Source organism: Octopus sinensis, linkage group LG26 (assembly GCF_006345805.1).
Source record: "Octopus sinensis linkage group LG26, ASM634580v1, whole genome shotgun sequence".
NCBI classification, from domain to species: domain Eukaryota; kingdom Metazoa; phylum Mollusca; class Cephalopoda; order Octopoda; family Octopodidae; genus Octopus; species Octopus sinensis.
Window position 1 is genome coordinate 9,724,202 of NC_043022.1, and position 25,000 is coordinate 9,749,201.

Genomic DNA, 25,000 nt, shown 5'->3' on the forward strand with positions numbered 1-25,000 from the left:
AAACGAAAATGAGCCAAGAGAAATAACTGAGAGTTGCTAGTAGTACGTATTTGAAGAACATAGACTAATGGTGGTGGCTGCCCCCTCGTTATCGAGTATGGCCATTGCATGAAGCTTAATCAATGTTGTTATCGTGCAATGCCTGTGCAAGAAGATTTTTTTTTAAAGTGAGGAAAGGCTGTGCACTGAGTCAATCCCACTCACTAAGCAACCGCAGCCATAATCCGAAAAGAAGAACAAGTCAACATCATCGGTAACCACTGAGCCGCAGGTTTTATGTCTGAGTTATCCCAGTTACTTGAGTTACCTTCTCATAGTAGGATGCCCTAACAAAGGCTAGGAGTCCTTCAATCCCAATGGTTTAACCGCGCAATCGGGTATTCTGTCCGATTATTTCTATGTCCCCGCGCATGATACAGCCCTAAGACATTTATTGGTTGGCCGTTGACTCTCAAGAGTTCCTTTGCCCTTTGACAGGTTTTGTTTTTCATCCCACAGGGTATCCAATAAACACTTTCATCACCAAGCACGCTTGGTTGGGTTGCCGGTTTAGTCACCGACGACCCGACCATGCAACAGGTTGTACTGGGTTACATGTTAACAGTAGCACTCGAAAGTGACCTGACATAGACATAGACAAATACAGGCATATCAAACACCATAAAACCTAAATTTTTGATTCATTAAATTATGTGTACCTCTAGAAGATGTATCATAACTGCCAAATAGCAATTAAGATGAGCTCCATTTAACGAAGGGGGAATTCTCTAAAACTGACATTCCATGAAGGAACAGGATATGTTTATTATCAGGAGATAAGAGGACAGTCATGAACATGTGATTCTGGTTCAATGACCATCATCAGCATGACAATTTTCTGTCCCTGTCTTCAGTAGCCACAAGACATAGACTTATACAAAGCAACTATGAGAGAGAACTCTGGTCAGGTTTCAATGTTATTCTAACCTCATTGATTAGACCTCACTGTACTTACTAGACTAGTGACGAGGGAATCGTTACATAAAAGGACAAGGTTCTACATTTTTTGGTGTTGCTTAGATTACATTACTCTGCAAGAAGCACTCGGCTGGTTTCCTGGTTTCTCTGGTCTATATATTCCTCCCTGGATGGAATGCAGGTCTGTCGTAGGGTCACTCATTTTTACCAGCTGAGCGGACTGGAGCAACGTGAAATGAAGTGTTTTGCTCAAGAACACAACACGTCATCCAGTCCTGGAATTGAAACCATGATGTTTCCATCATGAGTCCAACACCCTAAATACTCATTTTTGCCAGCTGAGTGGAGTGCAGGAATGTGAAATGAAGTGTTTTGCACAAGAACACAATGCATCACCTGATCCAGGAATTGAAACCACAATCTTATGATCATGAATCCAATACCCTAACCACTAAACCATGCATTTGCACATGTATTGGTGTAGAAATCTAGAATTGTTTAGAGAGAAAAGAAAAAAAAAAGGAGGAAAGAAATACTTCAGAAATGCCATTGGCATCAAAAGAAATCATTGGAGAATGTTGCTTTAATACATGTTTCTAAATAATCTAAATTTTTTATTTATCTGTTTTTTGGAACAGTGAATCTTGGAGCGCATAAAGCTATAAATAACAACATGTAAGTATTGGGTTCAGAATCCCCTTTTGGACAGATAAAGTCAAATGGAGATGTGGGTTTGAGTCACATTGTCAGCTTTTGAGTTTTTCTATCCAAAAGGTCTTCCCACCCAGTATTTACAGGTTGTTTGTTGTTATTCATATTTTTGCTGTGCTTCAAGTTCCACTGTTTTAAAAGAAAGAAGAAAAAAAAGACGTGCTTCTTGATTAACCATGAATCTCTGTTAGACATTTCTACTGAAAATCTCAACTAAACAACCATTTCTGAGCTGAAATTGTGTCATCATAATGGTTTTTTAAAAGAAAAATTTTTTAAATCAGTTATTTGAGTTGGTAATTCAGTTTTGGTTTAAAAGAAGAAGAAAAACATTTTTTTTTTATTTAAATTCAATCTCTTCTTGTATTTTTATATCCATTCTGATTTGATCTATCAAAAATAAATGGAAATTTTTGATGAATCTTGTTTTATCAGCCAAAAGTTTTACGAAGTTAAAAATTTCAAAGAATGAACAAATGAAAATGTTACACAAAAGTATATATATGTATATATATATATATATATATATATGAATAGGGTAAAAATATTCACAGACAAAAAAATTTTTTTTTTAAACTTGAATTAAAATTCCTGATTACAATTTATTTTAGTCTTGCACAATGCATTTGCTTTTTCTTTCATTTCTTTTTCCTTTTTTTTATTCTCATCTCTGTTTCCATTTAAAGACAAAATGACAAGGAGAAAAAAGAATCCAAAAAACAAAGAAAGACAACTAAAAAAAAATTTCTATTCGTTTCTATATTTATTTCTCCCTCATCTTTTTGTTCACTTGCAGCCTGATGCATGTTTATTTAGGTTATTATCTTTGTTGGCAGTTTCTTTTCTCCTCACTGTTCAGTCAGCTTATTATTATTATTATTATTATTATTATTATTATTATTATTATTTGTGTAATCAGTGTCTATATTGCCTACTTGTGTCATCATTTTCCATGCTGTTATACAGCACAGTGGGGCCAAAACCCCTGTAGTTGCAAAAGGAACTTTGTAATCACACACCTATGCTTGCATCCAATAGTTTTTTCGTTTCTTTTCTTTTTTCTCTCTTCTGGTGTGCACTGCAGACAATTCAAGACATGTTTTAGTTTTATTCTGAGCTCATCAGCAAATACTGTTATATAACATCAAATGACTTCTTGGATAATTTCAGCAATATGTGTACACACACACACAGACACACACATGTATATTGTACATTTGCATGGAGTTCTTATGAACTTTCATTACGATAGTTTTTGTAAATTGATCAGAGTTTAGAGCAAGTCTTTTTTTTGGGGGGATTGGGATCATTGCCCGTACTTTACAAGGACCCAAGTATTGCATGGATGGAAGCACTCCATCAGTTACGACGACGAGGGTTCCGGTTGATCCGATCAACGGAACAGCCTGCTTGTGAAATTAACGTGCAAGTGGCTGAGCATTCCACAGACACGTGTACCCTTAACGTAGTTCTCGGGGATATTCAGCGTGACACAGAGAGTGACAAGGCCGGCCCTTTGAAATACAGGTACAACAGAAACAGGAAGAAAGAGTGAGAGAAAGTTGTGGTGAAAGAGTACAGCAGGGATCACCACCATCCCCTGCTGGAGCCTCGTGGAGCTTTAGGTGTTTTAGCTCAATAAACACTCACAATGCCCGGTCTGGGAATTGAAACCGCGATCCTACGACCGCGAGTCCGCTGCCCTAACCACTGGGCCATTGCACCTCCACTACCCAAGTATTAATAGATACTGAAAATCCACGACCAGATGTGATTTGTAACTTACTCCTAGTTGCAAAATTAATTTAAAGAAAATATTATGATATAATAGGGAGCGTGGGTGTGTAATGTGAAGATGGTGTATAGTGTGAATAGAAAAATATACATCTACAAAATGCATTTATGTAATATAAAATAAAGTGTATATAAGAAAATTAAATCTTTTGTTATCATGTTTGTGTTGAAAATCTCTTTGTTAAAATTAATAATGAAAATAAAGTAGAATTTATTACAATAATTTTGTCTTTGTTAAGCTGGTATTTGGAACATAGATTAATATAGAATTTTGGTGGAAGGCTTAAATTTGGATCACTTCAACTATTTTGTTACCATATTTCTGTTGAAATGCACTGCTTTTGTTATAATTAATTCTGGAGGTTTTCATTTAGATCACTTTAGTAGAAGAATACCGCCTTTGTTCTAATTGATTTTGAAAATAATGAAAAATTTAGTAATATAACTTAGCAATCATTTTGTTCATCTTTATATTCATCATCATTCATCATTGTTTAGCGTCTGTTTTCCATGCTGGCATGGGTTGGGTGGTTTGACTGTGATCTTGGTAGCCAAGAAGCTGCACCAGGCTCCAGTCTGATCTGGCAATGTTTCTACAGCAGGATGCCCTTCGTAATGCCAACCACTCAGAGAGTGAAGTGGGTGCTTTTTATGTGCCACCGGCACAGGACCAGAGAGGGCTGGCAACAACCACGATCAGTTGGTGCTTTTTACGTGCCACTGGCACAGAAGCCAGTCAAGGTGGCTCTGGCATCGACCATGTTCAAACGGTGCTTTGTACATGCCACTGGCATGGGGATCACCACTACAATTTCCATTTGATTTTGATGTACTTGACTCAATAGGTCTCCTGAAGCACGGCATGTCACCCTACGATCCAAGGTACTTTGGAGTGGGCTAGTTATGCGACACTGATGTAGGTTACAGCTGTGAACTCACTTTATTTTCCAGGTCTTTACAGTCACAGCATACCTCCAGAGGTCTCGGTCTTTTGTCATTGCCTCTGTGAAGCCCAACGTTCGAAGGTCATGCTTCACTACCTCATCCCATGTCTTCCTAGGTCTCCTTCTACTCCAGATTCCTTCCACTCTTTGGGAGTGGCACTTCTTCAATTAGCTGTCCTCAGCCATCCATAGTACATGACCATACCAATGCAAACGTCTCTCTTGCACACCACATCTGATGCTTCTTAGGTTTAACATTTCTCTCAGGGCGCTTACATTCTGTCGTGTGTGCACACTGACATTACACATCTAGCAGATCATGCTAGCTTCATTTCTTTCGAGCCTACGCATGTCTTCAGCAGTCATGGCCCATGTTTCACGGCCGTGAAGCTTGGAAGTTCACACACACGCATCGTACAATCTACCTTTCACTCTGAGCAAGAGGCTCTTTGTCACCAGTAGGAGTAGAAGCTTTCTGAACTTTGCTCAGGTTGTTCTTATTCTAGTGGTAACACTCTCTGAGCATCCACCCCCACCACAGACTTGCTCACCTAGGTAGCGAAAGCTATCAATTACTTCTAGTTTCTTCCCCTGGCATGTGATGGAATCTGTTTTCTGAGCATCTGTGGTGTTTATTGCCCCTGTGCATCTGCTGCACATGAAAGCTATCTTCCTGGTTAATCTCCCTTTGATGTTGCTGCACCTCTTATGTGTCCATAGCTTACACTGGGTACATCTTCTGGAGTCTCTACCTACACCTTTTCTACAGATCGAGCAGGGCCACCTACCTGAAGGGGTGTGTGATGTGTTCGCTTTCCTACTTACTAGAACTTTGGTCTTTGCAACATTGACTCTAAGGCTCTTCGATTCTAAACCTTGCTTCCACACCTGAAATTTCTTGTGTGTTCAAATTCCACTGAGATCAACTTTGCTTTTCATCTTTTTTGGTATGCAAAGGTAGTACTGGGGGTCTGTGAGCAAAATTCAAAATTTCATATATATATAAGAATAAGCACATTAAAAGGGGCCTGTGGGAAAAATCATTTCTGTAAAAGGGTTGGGAACCACTGTCAGGAACCACTGTGAAAAAGTTGGGAACCACTGGCTTAGCAGCTATTTGTTTGTCTTTATATTCCGACTTCAGTTTCTGCTGAGATTGACTTTGTAAGTAATAACGTGTTAATATTGGGGTTTAAAAAAACACCCCTTGTAGATAAGAAAAGTCGAAGGTTGCCGTTTTTGTATCCAGTGACTTTTTAGATCCAATATTTACATGCTGCCGAATGGCAAACTGGCAGAATTGTCAGCCTACTGGGCAAAATTCTTTGTGGCATTTCGTCTGTCTTTATGTTCTGAGTTCAAATTCTGCCGAAGTCGATTTTTCTTTTCATCCCTTTTGGGGGTCATTACAATAAATAACAGTTGAGCACTGGTGTGAATGTAATCAATTTACCCCGCTCCCCTGAACTTGGCTGGCCTTGTGCCAAAATTTGAAACTAATATTTGCTGGTGTTTTAGGTCACACCCAGTGTCATTTAAATTTCTTACTCAAAACTGTAACGGAAGGTTTTAATTAAATACGAACATTTTAAATAAAATCGAGATGTTATTGAGCTGGTTGGTTGGTTAGCTGGTTGCATGGTACAAAGGCAGTTGCTGGTGGGTTAGTATTAAATATTTTGTATTATATTTTCTAGCTTTTTTTTCAAAGCATGTATTTATATATCCTTTAGGAACATAAGGAATTTCTAAGGATTTGGAAAAAAAAATTGTGTTGATAATTTTGTTTGCATTTATATGGGTAGGCTCTATAGGAATTTTCATTCTTTTCATTCCCAAGAATGGCAAATCATTGTATTGTTTATTTTTCTTTCTCAAAAATCCACAAAATGGTAAGTATGATATTTCTTCAGTGATCACATTTCACTTTTCAACAATATTCTCCTCCAAACGTTATCAGTAAATATTTTTTCTAAGAAGATGTAAAATGGAAGAACACAGGTAGACACACACACACGTATAGAAGAATATTCTTTATTTGAAGCATAACAGAATACGAGAAAGCTATAAGCAATGTAAATTGAACATTAACTCACAACAACGAATTACTGAAACAATTTCTAAGAAATAGGTATTTAGTTCTGATATTTCAGGTGAAATATCCCTTTAACTCTTTGCCTGTCTGCTGTATCACATGTGAGACATGGGATATAGTTCCCTGAAGTCCATGCATCATATATATCATCATCATCATCATCTTCATCATCATTTAACATCTGTTTTCCATGCTGGTATGGGCTGGACAGTTTGACAGGAGCTGACCAACTGAAGAGCTGCCCGGACTCCATTTCTGTTCTGGCATGGGCTGGACAGTTTGACAGGAGCTGACCAACTGAAGAGCTGCCTGGAATCCATTTCTGTTCTGGCATGGGCTGGACAGTTTGACAGGAGTTGACCAATTGAAGAGCTGCTCGGACTCCATTTCTGTTCTGGCATGGGCTGGACAGTTTGACAGGAGCTGACCAACTGAAGAGCTGCCTGGAATCCATTTCTGTTCTGGCATGGGCTGGACAGTTTGACAGGAGCTGACCAATTGAAGAGCTGCCCAGACTCCATTTCTGTTCTGGCATGGCTGGACAGTTTGACAGGAGTTGACCAATTGAAGAGCTGCCCGGACTCCATTTCTTGTTCTGGCATGGGCTGGACGTTTGACAGGAGCTGACCAACTGAAGAGCTGCCCTGACTCCATTTCTGTTCTGGCATGGGCTGGACAGTTTGACAGGAGCTGACCAATTGAAGAGCTGCCCGGACTCCATTTCTGTTCTGGCATGGCTGGACAGTTTGACAGGAGCTGACCAATTGAAGTGCTGCCCAGACTCCATTTCTGTTCTGGCATGGGCTGGACAGTTTGACAGGAGTTGACCAATTGAAGAGCTGCTCGGACTCCATTTCTGTTCTGGCATGGGCTGGACAGTTGACAGGAGCTGACCAACTGAAGAGCTGCCTGGAATCCATTTCTGTTCTGGCATGGGCTGGACAGTTTGACAGGAGTTGACCAATTGAAGAGCTGCTCGGACTCCATTTCTGTTCTGGCATGGGCTGGACAGTTTGACAGGAGCTGACCAACTGAAGAGCTGCCTGGAATCCATTTCTGTTCTGGCATGGGCTGGACAGTTTGACAGGAGCTGACCAATTGAAGAGCTGCCCAGACTCCATTTCTGTTCTGGCATGGGCTGGACAGTTTGACAGGAGTTGACCAATTGAAGAGCTGCCCGGACTCCATTTCTGTTCTGGCATGGGCTGGACAGTTTGACAGGAGCTGACCAACTGAAGAGCTGCCCAGACTCCATTTCTGTTCTGGCATGGGCTGGACAGTTTGACAGGAGCTGACCAATTGAAGAGCTGCCCGGACTCCATTTCTGTTCTGGCATGGGCTGGACAGTTTGACAGGAGCTGACCAATTGAAGTGCTGCCCAGACTCCATTTCTGTTCTGGCATGGGCTGGACAGTTTGACAGGAGTTGACCAATTGAAGAGCTGCTCGGACTCCATTTCTGTTCTGGCATGGGATGGACAGTTTGACAGGAGCTGACCAACTGAAGAGCTGCCTGGAATCCATTTCTGTTCTGGCATGGGCTGGACAGTTTGACAGGAGTTGACCAATTGAAGAGCTGCTCGGACTCCATTTCTGTTCTGGCATGGGCTGGACAGTTTGACAGGAGCTGACCAACTGAAGAGCTGCCTGGAATCCATTTCTGTTCTGGCATGGGCTGGACAGTTTGACAGGAGTTGACCAATTGAAGAGCTGCTCGGACTCCATTTCTGTTCTGGCATGGGCTGGACAGTTTGACAGGAGTTGACCAATTGAAGAGCTGCCCGGTCTCCATTTCTGTTCTGGCATGGGATGGACAGTTTGACAGGAGCTGACCAACTGAAGAGCTGCTCGGACTCCATTTCTGTTCTGGCATGGGCTGGACTTTGACAGGAGCTGACCAACTGAAGAGCTGCCTGGACTCCATTTCTGTTCTGGCATGGGCTGGACAGTTTGACAGGAGTTGACCAATTGAAGAGCTGCCCGGACTCCATTTCTGTTCTGGCATGGGCTGGACAGTTTGACAGGAGCTGACCAACTGAAGAGCTGCCTGGAATCCATTTCTGTTCTGGCATGGGCTGGACAGTTTGACAGGAGCTGACCAATTGAAGAGCTGCCCAGACTCCATTTCTGTTCTGGCATGGGCTGGACAGTTTGACAGGAGTTGACCAATTGAAGAGCTGCTCGGACTCCATTTCTGTTCTGGCATGGGCTGGACAGTTTGACAGGAGCTGACCAACTGAAGAGCTGCCTGGAATCCATTTCTGTTCTGGCATGGGCTGGACAGTTTGACAGGAGTTGACCAATTGAAGAGCTGCTCGGACTCCATTTCTGTTCTGGCATGGGCTGGACAGTTTGACAGGAGTTGACCAATTGAAGAGCTGCCCGGACTCCATTTCTGTTCTGGCATGGGATGGACAGTTTGACAGGAGCTGACCAACTGAAGAGCTGCTCCGACTCCATTTCTGTTCTGGCATGGGCTGGACAGTTTGACAGGAGTTGACCAATTGAAGAGCTGCTCCGACTCCATTTCTGTTCTGGCATGGGCTGGACAGTTTGACAGGAGTTGACCAATTGAAGAGCTGCCCGGACTCCATTTCTGTTCTGGCATGGGCTGGACAGTTTGACAGGAGTTGACCAATTGAAGAGCTGCCCGGACTCCATTTCTGTTCTGGCATGGGCTGGACAGTTTGACAGGAGCTGACCAACTGAAGAGCTGCCTGGACTTCAAGTCTGTTTTCGCATGGTTTCTACAGTTAGGTGACCTTCCAAGTGCCAACCACTTTACAAAGTGTACTTGGTGCTTTTACACAGCACTGGCATGAGTACAATTATGTGGCACTGGTTTTGGGTGCATTTTACGTGGCACCAGCACCCATGAACCTTCAAGATTAGGAATGCTCAGCTGGAGAGGGATGCAGGAGACAAGCCTGAATGCAAAGATAACCATTCTTTTACCTAGCTTGATATATCTTTTCAAGCACAGCAAACCGCTAGGAGTTTTGGTCCCTCGTCACCCCCTCTGTGAGTCCCAACATCTGTAGATCCTTTCTCACCACATTGTCCCATGTCTTCCTGGGTCTACCCCTTCCACATGTTCTCTCTACAATTAGAAATCAGCACCTCTTGATGCAACTGTCTTCCACATTCCCAATATTTTTCTTTTCAACCACTCGAGTGACTTGGGACCTATGAAAGGAAAGATTAATATTACTCAGAACATATGAAACAAAGATTAACTAAAAGTCTGAAAATAAGCATGGATGTTGAGGACAGACTTATGAATATGATTAGGACAAGCAAAGAGTTAAATATATATTTTATACAATTCCATGTCTTATACTTAGGGTAAAAAAAAAAGAGAAATAGGGTAACATTAAGTTTTCAGAAGAAATTATCACTATTGCTTCTAATATCTTATTAAATAAGATATGTTATCAAGGATAATATTATTTGATCCACTGTAGTAGGGACTCAGCCATATGGATAACAAAACATGAAATACAGTTATTCACTCTCAAAATGAATATGGAGGAGTTGGGCCTCATAGAGGCAACGACAAGTGACTGAGACCTTTGGCGATATGCCATGTTTGAGAAGAACTGTTAAGCTGAGTGAAACTGTTGTTGTGGCCGATGTTGGTGTCATGTAATAGGCACCTGTTCTGGTGGCACGTAGAAAGGATCCTTTGAACGTTGGGCCTCATTGAGGTGGTAAATGACAGATCTTTGGCGATACGCTGTGCTTGAGAAGAGACGTCTTGCCAGGTGACATCATAGCTGTAACCGATGCTGGTGGCATGTAAAAAGCACCATTCGAACATTGGGCCACATGGAAATGATAAGTGACTGGGACTCTTGGCAATATGCTGTGCTTCAGTAGAGTTGTCAAGGCAAGTGAAACTGTAGTTGTGGCTGATGCTGGCACCTGTGCTGGTGGAATATAACTGACACCTGTGCTGGTGGAACGTAAAAAGCACCCATTACATTCTCGAAGTGGTTGGTGTTTGGAAGGGCATCCAGTTGCAGAAACCATACCAAATCAGATTGTGGCCTGGTGCAGCTCTGCAGTTTACCAGTTTTCAATCAAACCGACCAACCTAGTGGTTCTCAACTGGGGTCCATATAAGATTTTTGGGGTCCACGCAACAGAATATTAAATTAGGGATTCACAACAGTATTTTAAGAGCCCCCTGAAAATATTTTGCTTTAGATTTATGTATTGGTATGTATTGCAAGAAACAGCTGTTTTTTTTCTTTAATGCTTTACATAGTTCAACCTACACAAGTTAATGGGTGACAAACAAAATAGGAATTTCTAAAGAAGTTTCTATAAAACTAGTTTCTAAACATTGAATGGCTATGGGAGTCCACCAGAATAAAATAAAAATCAAAAGTGTCCATAGGTAAAAAATAGTTGAGAACCTGAAGAAATTTTGCTTTAGATATATGTATTGGTATTAATTGCAAGAAACAGTGAGGATTCTTTCTCTAATGTTTTACATAGTTCAACCTACACAAGTTAGTGTGTGAATAACAAAATAGGAATTTTGAAAGAAGTTTCTGTAAAACAAGGTTTTCAACAATGGATGGCTGTGGGGGTCCACCAGAGTAAAATAGTAATCAAAGGGGTCCATAGATAAAAAAACAAAATGGTTGAGAATCCCTGGTCTAACCCATGCCAGCATGGAAAACAGATGCTAAATAATAATGATGATGATGATGATTTCTGTATTGGATAAAACAATTCCCACCCCCCTTAACCCTCTTCTTGTCCTGTGTATCACGTGATACACAGGACATATTCTCCTGGTATAAATGCCCGATATAAATGATATGCAGGACACACGTCCCTAGAGTCCATGCATCATATATGATACACATTCTCAATTTTCTTCAACCAAAAGTGTAATTTAGACCTTATAAAAGGAAAACTCTGTATTATTCAGAACATATGAAACATGGGCAAACTAAAAGTTTGAAAACAAGCATGGATCTTTAGGAAAATGTTTAAAAAAGGTACTATGAGAACAGAAACTAACAATTTTGCTTTAGTTCAATGCTATGATCCCATCACCTACTTTGTACTTTATTTGATTGGCCCTGAAGGGGGACAGGCATGGTTGACCTATAAATGATTCCACATTCTCAATTTTCTTCATCCAACAAACTAAGCTGGAACTTATAAAAGAAAGGCTTTATATTACTCAGAACACACAAAACATGGGCAAACTTAAAGTTTGCAGATGACCACAGACCTTTAGGAAAACATTTAAAAAAGTATTATGGGAACAAAGGGTGGCAATTTTGTCTTTGTTCGATACTATAACCCCCAACATTTGATTGGTACTTTATTTTATTGGCCCTGAAGGGGTGACAGGTTTTGTTGACTTACATACAGGGTGGCCCAAAAGTAGGTTTGCAGTTATCATGTTGGCACTTTAAGTGTATAGAGAGGAGTGTATGAGCTGCACACAAGATGGCTGAAAAAATGTCAATATTGACGGAGTGGCTAAACGATGATGATGATGATATATATATATATCATCATCATCATCATATATATACATGTTTGATTTATTATGAGATTTTTAGAATAATAAATATAAGATATTTAATTAATTTCTATGTGGTTATTATAGATAAACTTTTCACTATTGATAGAATAACTAGATAGCGGTTTGTCTCTAAATTTTATATATTTATTCACATACATACACACTAATGTATTTGATAGAAAAGTACTATATGTATGTATATGTATATATATATGTATTTTCACATACATACACATATATACAAACTGCGTTATTTGATAGAAAGTTACCATATGTATGTATGTATATATATATATATATATATATATATATAATTTCAACAATTGAGGGTAAAATTAATTAATTATTAATCAATTTCACCAAGTATTCAGTATGTAAAGGGACCATTTAAGGCGAATTCAAATTATTACATTATATAAAAGGGCTTAGTAAAATAAATTACTTTGCCACATACTGAACTCATTAGAAATAGTAGCTAAAAAAACTTTTTTTAGCTACTATTTCTAATGAGTTCAGTATGTGGCAAAGTAATTTATTTTACTAAGCCCTTTTATATAATATATATATATATATATATATATATATATATATATATATATACGTTTAAATATTTGTTCTGCAAGATTTTTTATGTGAAGTCGTGTGTTGAAACAGATATTGTTGTATTTAGGAATGGTCATTTTGCCAGTTTAGCCAATAAAAACACAGGCACTATATATTTGGTGTTACTTTGCTTCAGTGTTAATTATTTTTTACATTAATCTTAATCTTATTTCGGCCAGAGTTCTTTCGTCACACTCCTGTGACCGCATCAGTGGTCCTTTGTTTTCTTCTTTCTTATTTGTGTCTCTCCTTACTAACCGTCAGCCATTTTGTATTTCTATACAAAATGGCTGACGGTTAGTAAGGAGAGACACAAATAAGAAAGAAGAAAACAAAGGACCACTGATGCGGTCACAGGAGTGTGACGAAAGAACTCTGGCCGAAATAAGATTAAGATTAATGTAAAAAATAATTAACACTGAAGCAAAGTAACACCAAATATATAGTGCCTGTGTTTTTATTGGCTAAACTGGCAAAATGACCATTCCTAAATACAACAATATATATATACAACAATATATATATATATATATATGCACACACACATAGATGCACACACACTCATATATATGGAGGGGTGCTGAAAAATTCCTGGCTTTAAGAGTATCATGAAAGGCCTGACTTAGGCCCAACTTTCTGAGTTTTTTTTTACAGGGTTTAGAAAAACCAATTGACCGTTGCAGTAAGTGTGTGAATCTGAAAGAGAAATATGTTGAATAAAATCATAATTAACTGATCATCCTGTATTTTCTTTTACTGAAAGCCAGGAACTGCTCAGTAGCTTTTCTTATAGACAGATAGTGATATATATCATCATCATCATCATCATCATCATCGTTTAACGTCTACTTTCCATGCTAGCATGGGTTGGATGGTTCAACTGGGGTCTGGGGAGCCCGAAGGCTGCACCAGGCCAGTCAGATCTGGCAGTGTTTCTACAGCTGGATGCCCTTCCTAACGCCAACCACTCCGAGAGTGTAGTGGGTGATTTTATGTGCCACCGACACAGGTGCCAGACGAGGCTGGCGAACGGCCACGATTGGATGGTGTATATATATATATATTTGTCATTTAATAAACCTAGATGATGTGTCATAATGGTTTTAGAAGCAGAGTGGTACTGAAGCAATTGTTACTGGTAATAAAGATGTGCTCAACTCATTCTTCTTTTTCTTATTTGAATTATATATTTATTACTAGTAACACCTGTTTCGGTACTACTCTGTTTTCAATGCTATTTGCATGTAAATGATTCCACGTGAAAAATCATGCAATATTTGCTGTTAATTGCGCGACACAAGAATACATTTTCCGATGCAGGTCTGATAAGGCATCACTCCAATGTAATCAACTGCAAGTTTTGCTTATCTTCGCATGAAATCATTTACCTGCAGGGGCATTAGAAATGGTGTGGTACCAGAGCACTTGTAACTGGTGATAAAGATCTGCTAAATTCACTTTTCATATTCTTATTTGGGTTGTATGTTATTCTTCGTAAGACTCACATACAGGTGTTACTAGTGATGTGCCTGGAATATCTGCATGTGTAGACTTTGAATTTTCCTTAGATTCCAATTCATATGTGTAGCTGTTCAGGTGTTTACGTTGAGTGCTGCATTGGAATTACACTGACTTTCTTCTCTATCAATACACAGACACACACACTATACATATACACACACTATACATATACACACACACACACTATACATATACACACACACACTATACATATACACACACACACTATACATATACACACACACACACACTATACATATACACACACACACTATACATATACACACACACACTATACATATACACACACACACACATACATATACACACACACACTATACATATATACACACACACACTATACATACACACACACACACTATACATACACACACACACACACTATACATACACACACACACTATACATACACACACACACACTATACATATACACACACACACTATACATATACACACACACTATACATATATACACACCACACACACTATACATATCACACACACACACACATACACACACACATACATATATACACACACACCTATACATATACACACACACACACACACACTATACATATACACACACACACTATACATATATACACACACACACACTATACATATATACACACACACACACACTATACATATACACACACACTATACATATATACACACAAACACACACACACACACACTATACATACACACACATACTCTACATACACACACACACATACACACACGAAGAGTTGCTGAAAAGATCCTGACTTTTGGTAAAAAAAAAAAAAATACACACACCACATCACACACCAGCTTTAAGTTGCTGAGTTTATATTCAAAGACCATTCTAGAAGAACATTGTTTATAATTATTAATATACAGTTGAATACTGCTCAGAAATAGCCATGTGTGAGAGCCTCATCAGGACGGAATACGATTAGATTTTGTTGGGTTTTTCTGAATGATCTGAGTAAACGATGTGCATCTCATTCAACCAATCAATGGGGTAGAAGAAAATTACCAAGAAAAAGGCTGAAATTGTGTCAAAATGTTTTTATCTAGATATATATTTTTGGTTCTAATTAACATAAGATTAACTTTTTAACATGAGGGGAATACAGTTTTTCTCTATGTATTCCCATATGAAAATCAAAAATACAAAAATTCATTTTTGTGGAATAAATTATTTTGTATTATAGTTGACCTGTAAATATATTCATGCATGTATTCATAAGATAAGTTTTGCGGTGGGCAAAAGTAGGTATACAGTTGCTTGGCTCAAGCACTCGCTCAAAATCACCAGAAATCACAAAAGGGGATTTTTAATGAACTTGGCATCTCCTGCAGGCCCCCTTAGTCGACTTATGAATCGCTTAGGCTTGAAAAAAGAAATTGCTAAATGAAAGCAACATTCCACTTGCAATAAGCAACTGTATGCCTACTTTTGCCCACCCCTGTATATAACACAAGTAATAATCATCATCATCATCGTTTAACGTCCGTTCTCCATGCTAGCATGGGTTGGACGGTTCGACCGGGGATCTGGGAAGCCAGAAGGCTGCACCAGGCTCCAGTCTAATCTGGCAATGTTTCTACAGCTGGATGCCGTTCCTAACGCCAACCACTCCGTGAGTGTAGTGGGTGCTTTTTACGTGCCACCTGCACAGGTGCCAGGTGAGGCTGGCAACGGCCACGGTCGGATTGGTGTATTTTATGTGCCACCGGCACGGAAGCCAGTCGAGGAGGTGCTGGCATCGGCCACGAGTCAGATAGTGCTTTTTACGTACCACCAGACCAGGGATCCTGGCTGGTTCAATTCGATTTCGATTTCCCCAACATGTCTTCACAAGCAAAGGGGGTTGGCATGGGTGCCTGTCGTACGGTCGGATTGGAGTATTTTACGTGCCACCGGCACGGAAACCAGTCGAAGCGGCGCTGGCATCGGCCATGATATATATATATACATATGAATAAAAATCTGGTGAACTGAGAATTAGGTATCCAGGTTTTGTTATTCAGTTAATCACATCTTTGTCAGTACCTACAGATTTCTGCTTGGCTTGTAGTGGAAACACGTGTAGGTACTGACAAAGAAAGATGTGATTAACTGTATAATAAAACCTGGATATGTAAATCTCTATTCTCCTGATTTTTATTAATTTATAATTTCTTCTCTACTGACACTATGCACTCTTTATAAGGACATTTGGATTTAGCAAAGCGAGGATTAACTGAGTATAGTAAAGTCAATTAACTTGAGTTCATCTACGTTCACTGAGAGGTTAGCCAGCATTGTTAACCAATAAAAGTGAACATAGTACCTGCTAGGATTATATATCCCTGTTAATCAGTTTTGGAAGATTACCTTTATATATACTCTTTTACTTGTTTTAGTCATTTGGCTGTGGCCATGCTGGAGCACTGCGTTTAGTTGAGCAAATCGACAGCAGGACTTATTCTTTGTAAGCCTAGTACTTATTCTATTGGTTCTTTTGCCGAACCGCTAAGTTACGGGGACGTAAACACACCACCATTGGTTGTTAAGCGATGTTGGGGGGACAAACACAGACGCACAAACATATACACACACATATATATATACATGTGAAGGCACATGGCTCAGTGGTTAGAGCGTCGAGCTTACGATCGTGAGGTTGTGGGTTCGAATCCCGGACTGGACTGCGTGTTGTGTTCTTGAGCAAGACGCTTTATTTCACGTTGCTCCAGTTCACTCAGCTGTAGAAATGAGTGGTGACATCACAGGTGCCAAGCTATATCGGCCCCTTTGCTTTTCCCTTGGGTAACATTGGTGGTGTGGAGAGGGTAGGCCGGTATGCATGGGCGACTGCTGGTCTTCTACAAACAACCTTGCCCGGACTTGTGCCTGGGAGGGTAACTTCCCAGGTGCAATCCCATGGTCAGTCATGACCGAAGGGGGTTACCGCAAAATATATATACATATATACGACTGGCTTCTTTCAGTTTCCATCTACCAAATCCACTCACAAGGCTTTGGTTGGCCCGAGGCTATAGTAGAAGACATTTGCCCAAGGTGCCACGCAGTGGGACCAAACCCGGAACCATGCGGTTGGTAAGCAAGCTACTTACCACACAGCCATTCCTACACCTACGTATGTATATAAATACACAGGAAATAATATAGGTGAATTTGTTTTGGGGTTTGAAAATGCCCCTGAATCTGAAAACATATAGTTGTTTTCAAATATTCACAAACCAAAATAGTTTTGACAGTTTTTCTGCTTACCAATGGTATGAATATATATATATAAAAAAAAAGGTGGGGTTTAGGAGAGTTTAAAATTACCAGGTAAAAATTGGATACCTGTTTAAACCATCAAGTGTTCAAATGCTCACATAAATTTCAATGAGTTTCACAGGTGTAGATAGTAATATCAATGTCTAACATTTACATTGATATTACTATCTATCCCTGTGAACATTTGATTGTTTAAACACGCTTGTCCAATAATTCGTAATTTCAAACTCTCCTAATCCTACCCCCACTTTTAAAGATATATTTGTACCATTGATAAGCAAAAAATTGCTGAAACTAGTTGGGTATATGAATAAACTTATTTAAAAATGACTGCATTTTTTTTCAGATGCAGGGTTGCATTTTCAAGCCCCAAAACAAATTCTCATCTCTCTCTCTCTCTCTCTTTTTATCTCTCTATCTATCTGTCTGTGTATATGTGTATATATATATATATATATATCCATGCTGGTGGCACGTAAAAAGCACCATCCGATCGTGGCCGTTTGCCAGCCTCGTTTGGCACCTGTGCCAGTGGCACGTAAAAAGCACCCACTACACTCACAGAGTGGTTTGCGTTAGGAAGGGCATCCAGCCATAGAAACATTGCCAGTGGTATTTTGCGTAGTTCTTCCTGCCGAATATGTTGTCGGTGGATCCTGGCTCGCTGGCACAAAGAATTACCAGTTTCACCTACGTAATTCTCCTTGCACGTGGGGCAGGTATGCAGTATATGACGTTCTGCGTCTTGCAGTTCATATCTGCATTTACTTTGAATATGTCACCATTTTTAAATCTCATCTCTCTGTTACCCTCTATGTATTTGTAGGTGGGGTTGCTGCAGATCCCACATCTATCATCTCCGCTCTCTTTTGCAAAGAATTCCATTTTAGTTTCTGAAGAGAATTTCGCTCTTGTTAGGTGTTTTTTTAGGTTTTTGTCCTGTCGTCTACTGTTTTTTATGCTATATTTGTTTAATATGTTTTTCATTTTGGGGCTTTGTAAGGCTATTGGTAGGTTTGAATGTATGGTTTGGAAGATGTTAGTAACTCCAGGGTTGTGTGTGTTTATAAAAGGGATAGTGTTTTCTTTGTTTTTTGTTTTGGGTGTCCTGAGTTGTGCGATGTCTAGTTTTTATGCTCTTGTGATTCCATTTTCTATTAGTTTAAGGGGGTATTTTTGCTCTAGGAGGAAGTTTTTGAGTTCATCTAGTCTTATTAGTCGTATTTGTGAATCAGTTACTATGCTACATATTCGTTGTGCCATACTATATGGGATGTTTCTTTTTGTGTGGGATGGGTGGCAGGAGTGGAAATTTAAGTATTGATGTGTGTCAGTTTTTTTGTAGTGGATGTCTGTTGTGACGATGGAGTTGTGTATTTTGATGTTGATGTCTAGAAGGGAAGTTCGTTGTGGCTGGTATCTATTGTGAAATTGATAGATGGGTGCAGCGTATTGAGGATGTTGTGGAATGTTTGTAGGTCCTCTTCTGATCTGTTCCAAAAGATGAAGCAGTCATCGAGGTAGCGTTTCCACTTTTTCTTGATGTCTTCTCTGAAGTCGTGTTCGAAGACTTTCCCTATTTCATCATATAGTTTTTTCTCCAGGAAACCCATCACCAGGTTGGCATATGAAGGTGCGAATTTTGTACCCATAGCTTTTATCTGTCGGTATGTCTTGTTGTTGAATGAGAATGTGTTTTCTTCGAGTATTAGTTGGGTGGCTTGGGTGATAAAGTTTGTCTTGAAGCGTTCGTCTATAAGTTCTCTGTATTTTTCTATTGATTGTTTTATAGCTTCTAGACCTACGGTGTGTGGTATGTTTGTGTATAGATTTGTGACATCAAAGCTTGCAAGTATGGTGTTTTGCGGGACTGTATTTGGAATGTGTGTGAGGAAGTCTATGTCATCCCTTGTGTAGCTTGGTATCTGTGGGCATAAAGGTTTGAGGAGTATATCTATGAAGTGGATTAGTTGTTGTGTTGGTGCCTGGGGTCCTGCTACTATTGGTCTCATTGTGAGGTCTGCAGGCCTTTGTACTCTTATATAGTGGTTCCTCTGTCCCTTTATGGCTCTCTGTATTTCAGAGCTTTTATGAATTTTAGGTAATCCATAAAAGTTGCTTTCTTTGGTTTGTGAGTTGCATAGATAGTCTTTCTCCTAATCTGTAAAGGAGTCCTGATATTCATTGACTAAATTTCTAATTTTTTTTATTGTTGTTTTTTCCGGTGGTGTTGGTTCCTCTTTGTAATATGTCTGGTTGTTCAGTAACTCTAGTATCTTTTCTTTGTAGTAATCTGTGTCCATAATTACTATTGCTCCACCTTTGTCAGCTTCTTTTATAATGATTGATTTGTCATTTTTCAGTTTTTGTAGGGCTTGTTTTTCTTCTCTACGGAGATTCTGTTTGCATTTGTGTGTGTGGAGAGGGAATTTGGATATTGTCTCTATGTATGTGTCAAGGTGTTTGTCACATCCCTTGTAAGGGGTGAAGTGGGATTTTTTTCTTATGATTGAGTTATCTTCTGTTTCTTTATTTTCAAAGAATTCCATAAGGCGGAGGTAGCGGCTGAAATTGTCTATATCAGTTTTTAGTTCTATGAGGTTTGGAGTGGGTGTAAGTGTAAATTTGAGGCCTTTTAGTAGTAGGTTCATTTCATTTTCGTCAAGTTCTCTTTTAGATAAGTTTATTATTTTGGGGTCTATGTGTTTTGTGAGTTCATCCGGAATTTTTGGTGTATTGGGTCTGGAGTATGGTTGAAGTATCCTCTCCCTAAAAAATGGGTTGTGTTGTTACGTCTCCAAATTCCATTTTCAGTTCTTAGGTTTTCTTGTAGTTGGGGTGGTCTGTGTGGTCTGTATGTGTTGTTTTGTCTTTGGTAGTTGTTTTCTTCCCATCTTCTGTGTTTGTTGAGCCAATATCTGTTACTCGGGTTCAGGTTTCTTTGTGGGTAGGTGGATGGTTCATGTATTATGTTTGTATTGTATTGATAGTGGGAGTTGTTTTTTATCCATCTTGTAAATTTGTGGGGTTGCATGGGGTTGGTGTTTGTGTGGTTTCAATTTCCTTGATGTTTGTTGTAGGTTATGTGTTGATTTCTATCCATTTGTATATTGTTCCATGTGTGTGTCCTTTTAGGATATCCAGTGTTATGTGTTGGTGGTTGTTCATATTCTATTTGTTCTCTCCAAGTGTTATAGGTTGTTGGTTGTATGTATTGTGCTCGTCTTGCTGTTGGTGTGTTTGTTTTTGTGGGGTTTTGGGTTGATGGTTGTCTTTCATATTTTGTGTATCTGTTAATTGGGGGGTTCAGCAGTGTAAGGAGCGGGATTTTGGTTTGTGTTTGGTAGGGCTTATTTGGATGTCTGGGAGTCCAATATGTTTGTGGTGTTGGTTTGTTGTATCTATTCATTTGTTTTGGTAGTTTTTTTGTCTTCATAATTGATTCTTCCCCATAGTTCTTTTCGTAGTTTAAAAACCATTCATGTTGTTTGGTCCACATAAATCTGGATCTTTCCTCCTCTCGTTCGGTATCCTCTTTCCATAATTGTTGTAGTTTTTCTTTGTTTTGGTTATTGTTCATTTCTGTTATCTCGGCCATTATGACGGTATCGATTGTTTTAATCTTATCTTCCTGGTGTGTGCTTCGTGTTTGTAGAAGGGAAATTTCCGTTTCTAGTCGGCAGAGGGCTAGGTTTGCACGTATTGTTGTTTCTTCTAGTGTTTCACCCCTTATTTCCTTGATAAGAAATTTTCTAGGGAGTATTGGGTTCTTCAAGTCCCGCCAGTTTTGATATATGTTGGCTATGTTCTTACAGCGTATGCTTTTCCAATAAGCATATTTGCGTTGGTTTAGAAGTTTGTTCCAGTCTTGGGGTTTTGAAGGTTTTTCTTGGTTTGTGTCAGTTTTTGTTTCTTCGTCATTTGTTGTCCTTTGTGATTGGGGTGGTCCCGCCAGAAGATTTGTGTTGTCAGTTGTGTTTGCTTGATTATTTTTAGAGAGAATATTTTGTGTTTGGATTGTATTTGTTGTTAAAGCAATGTTTGCAAAGAGCGTATCAATTTTTGAGAGAAGCGAATTCAACTTACTACAGGTTTCTGTGAATAGATCTTCCATGCTTCTGGTATTTCCCTGTTGAAGATGTGCTTCTGTCTTGTTTATTTCAGCATTGCATATTTGGCAGATTTGTGTTAGGTCTTCTGCGTGTTTGGTATAAGCCTGTTTGGGGTCTGGTTCTGTTCCATTCCTTTCAATATTTTCTGTATTTCTGGTATCTTCTGTTTGTGGATCTGATATTAGTCCATCCATTCTGATGTCATGTACATCCAAATATATGTATTGGAAGGTTTGGAGATGATGTACAGGTATTATATATTAGAAGAAATGAGGTAATCAGAAGATCGGATGGTTCATATTTATAGATATTTATTTATATATTACATTTTTTACACATATATATCATATCATTCAGATTATTAGCGCTTTCTCCCATTCTAGTGGGGTTTTCAAATCAAATTAATTCCTTTGTGGGGAATTTAATAATTCTATAGAGTTTCAGTGAAGTGGATGAGGAGGAAGTGAGAGAGAGAACATGTGTGTGTGTGTGTGTTCGCGTTTGTATCTGAGGCTAAAGAGAAAGAGGGAAAGGAGAGGGAAGAAGAAGAAGAAGGATTTCCTTTGGTCTGCTGGACCCCCTAGGGAGTTCTAAGAATTTTAGCTTTCTGTCCATTTTGGTGTCACTGAGTGTGTGTTGGTGGGTAGTCAGGCCATAAATTACACCTTTTATGATTTTGAGGATGGTCAAATGCCATTTGGGGTCAAAGTAGATTGTTTTGTGGAGGTGTGCGTGTGTGTCTCTGTGTGTCCGTGTGTGTTTGTGTGCGTGTGTGTGTGTGTGTGTCTCTGTGTGTTTGGAGAAGGGGAGAGAGACAAAAAGAGAAAAAGGGAAAATAAATATAAAAATAAAAAAAAAATATATATATATATACATATATATATATATATATATATGTACAATGGGCTTCTTTCAGTTTCCACCTACCGAATCCACGTGCAAGGCTTTGGTCAGCCCAAGGCTATAGTAGAAGACACTTGCCCAAAGTGTCGATCAGTGGGATTGAACCCGGAACCATGTGGTTGAGAAGCAAGCTACTTACCATACAGACACACCTGCACCTAATATATATGTATATATGTATTATGGCATACGCACAAAATGTGTTTGTCAGTATTGTTACAGTCTCCTGTCTTTTATTTCTGATGAAGTTCAGTCGCTCTCTGTGTTTCAAAAAATTTTGAATAAAAACAGAAATTTGGTGTGGCATTTAGTAAAACAGATAATTTAGCCATTATGAATTTGCTGTTTTGGAAAAATCACTTAACAAGAATCTTACAATTCCTGTAATGGGTGGGTGAGATGAGTTCAAATTCCACTGAGGTCGACTTTGCTTTTCATCCTTTTGGGGTCGATAAAATAAGTACCAGTTGAACACTGGGGTCAATGTAATCGGTCTCATCCCCACCTCCCTCAAGCTACCCCTGTGGCAAAATTTGAAATAATAATAATTATCATCATTATTATTAGTATTACTTTGTCATGCTGTATAGATGGGGAAAACGCACCAGAGTATTTGGTCATCTGTCAAGTCACAAGGGGTCTCAAATTGATAACACTTTCCTTAAGAATGTTTGCAAAACTGGGCATAAGGCTTAGTGGCACTTTGTCCATCTGCACGTTCTGAGTTCAAAACCTGCCAAGGTCAACTTTGTCTTTCATCCTTTCAAGGTCAGTAAAATAAGTGCCAGTTGCACACTGGGATCAATGTAATTGACTTAGCCCCTTCCCTGAAACTGCTGGCCTTGTGCCAAAATTTGAAACCATTATTATTATTCGTTATTATTTGATGAGCTGGCAGAATCGTTAGCATGCTGGACAAAATGCTCAGCAGCATTTCATATCTTTACGTTCTGAGTTCAAATTCTGCTGAGGTTGACTTTGCCTTTCATCTTTTTGTGGTCGATAAATTAAGTACCAGTCAAGTAATGGGGTCAATGTAATCGACTAGTCCCCTCCCCACTAAATTTCAGGCCTTGTCCCTTTAGTATAAAGGATTATTAGTATTACTTTGTCATGCAGTATAAATGGAAAATGCATAAGTATTTAGTCATCTGTTAAATCACAAGGGACCTCAGATTGATAAAACCTTCCCTAAAGATATGTGCATTGCCTAGCAAGGCTGATTATTATTATTATTATTATTATTATTATTATTATTATTATTATTATTATTATTTATTATTATTATCATCATCATCATCATCATTATCATTATTATTATTATTATTATTATTATCATTATTATTAGTTAAGATTATATAGGACTGAGGTAACTCCTCCAGAAGTTATAGAGAAATAAATAGAGGAGTACCATAGTTATCATGTGAAATTAGTTGAACGATATTTCGGCATCTAGCGTGCCTTCCACAGGTTCAAACATTACATATCAGTCTACTTCATTTTTTTTTTTTTGTTAATATTCTATTTATTTCTCTATAACTTCTGGAGGAGTTACCTCAGTCCTATATAATCTAAGCAAACTGATATGTAATCGTTGAACCTGATATGTAATCATTGAACCTAGGTGCTGAAATATCGTTCAACCAATTTCACGTGAAAACTATGGCACTCCCCTATTTATTTCTCTATTATTATGATTATTATTATTATTATTATCATATTAAGTTTCACTTGAAAAGGAAGGTGAGAGTAGAGAGGGAAGTGCTGTCCGATAGCAAGTTTTCTGAAAGGTGGATAAATGTCGCAAGAATGGTCAGTATGAAAGGAGCCATTCTGAGGTTGCACCTGTGATTTAGAAAGGTAATATAAAAGGAGAAAGGGGCTCTCTACCCAACTTTTTGACCAGGCTCCCGTTGGCTTTTATGGGTTTTTTCCACCAGGAACCTTTTGTAATGCCTCTCTCTCCCTATTGGGAGTTTTTCGTTGTTAAACTGCTTTTTGCTGGTTTTTTTTTCACAAACGGACAAAACCCTTTGTAACCTTTCGTCCTGTTTTGTCCCTTTATGTAATAATTGATGTTTGTCAGCCCTTGTGGCCAATAAAAGAATTAATTATTATTATTATTGAGTGAGAGAGCAGTGCATGCCATCAAAGTGACACTGGGGTAAAATATGCGAAGCCCAGTATACCCATCATGACTACCCGTCTGATAAGGGTACACTAGGCACATGCATCACAACCATGTGTGCGCGACAAGGTGATCTCATATCAAGATAAACAGCACATGACCTTGTAGGTGGGGTCCAGTTAGAATTTTCTTCTGGTCGAGTAGCCCATCCCGCTCAAAAGGTCCCTGAGTAAGGGTTGTTTAAGGATGTTGAACGAAACACCCATGTTTCCAGAGGTGAATTATTCAAACCCCAAAGAATCCCTCTCAACACATGGCTATGATACTCCCCCACTACTTCTGCTCGTGATCAGAGATGCACATATCATCATCC

General features: G+C 39.0%; 1 protein-coding gene and 2 long non-coding RNA genes across 7 annotated transcripts in view; 2 read left to right on the forward strand and 1 right to left on the reverse strand.

Annotated features, from left to right (window-relative positions):
• The window catches only part of LOC115224739 (epidermal growth factor receptor substrate 15-like 1), a 269,100-nt gene that overhangs the window by 209,358 nt on the left and 34,742 nt on the right, over nucleotides 1-25,000 (forward strand). The window lies entirely within an intron of this gene.
• LOC118768018 lies at nucleotides 5,099-15,103 on the reverse strand. The gene is made up of 3 exons (XR_005003938.1): nucleotides 15,014-15,103; nucleotides 5,509-5,511; nucleotides 5,099-5,109 (listed from the first exon to the last, which is right to left on the reverse strand). It is a non-coding gene; the product is annotated as an uncharacterized LOC118768018 (long non-coding RNA).
• On the forward strand, nucleotides 5,718-23,038 carry LOC118768016. The gene is made up of 2 exons (XR_005003936.1): nucleotides 5,718-5,779; nucleotides 22,920-23,038. It is a non-coding gene; the product is annotated as an uncharacterized LOC118768016 (long non-coding RNA).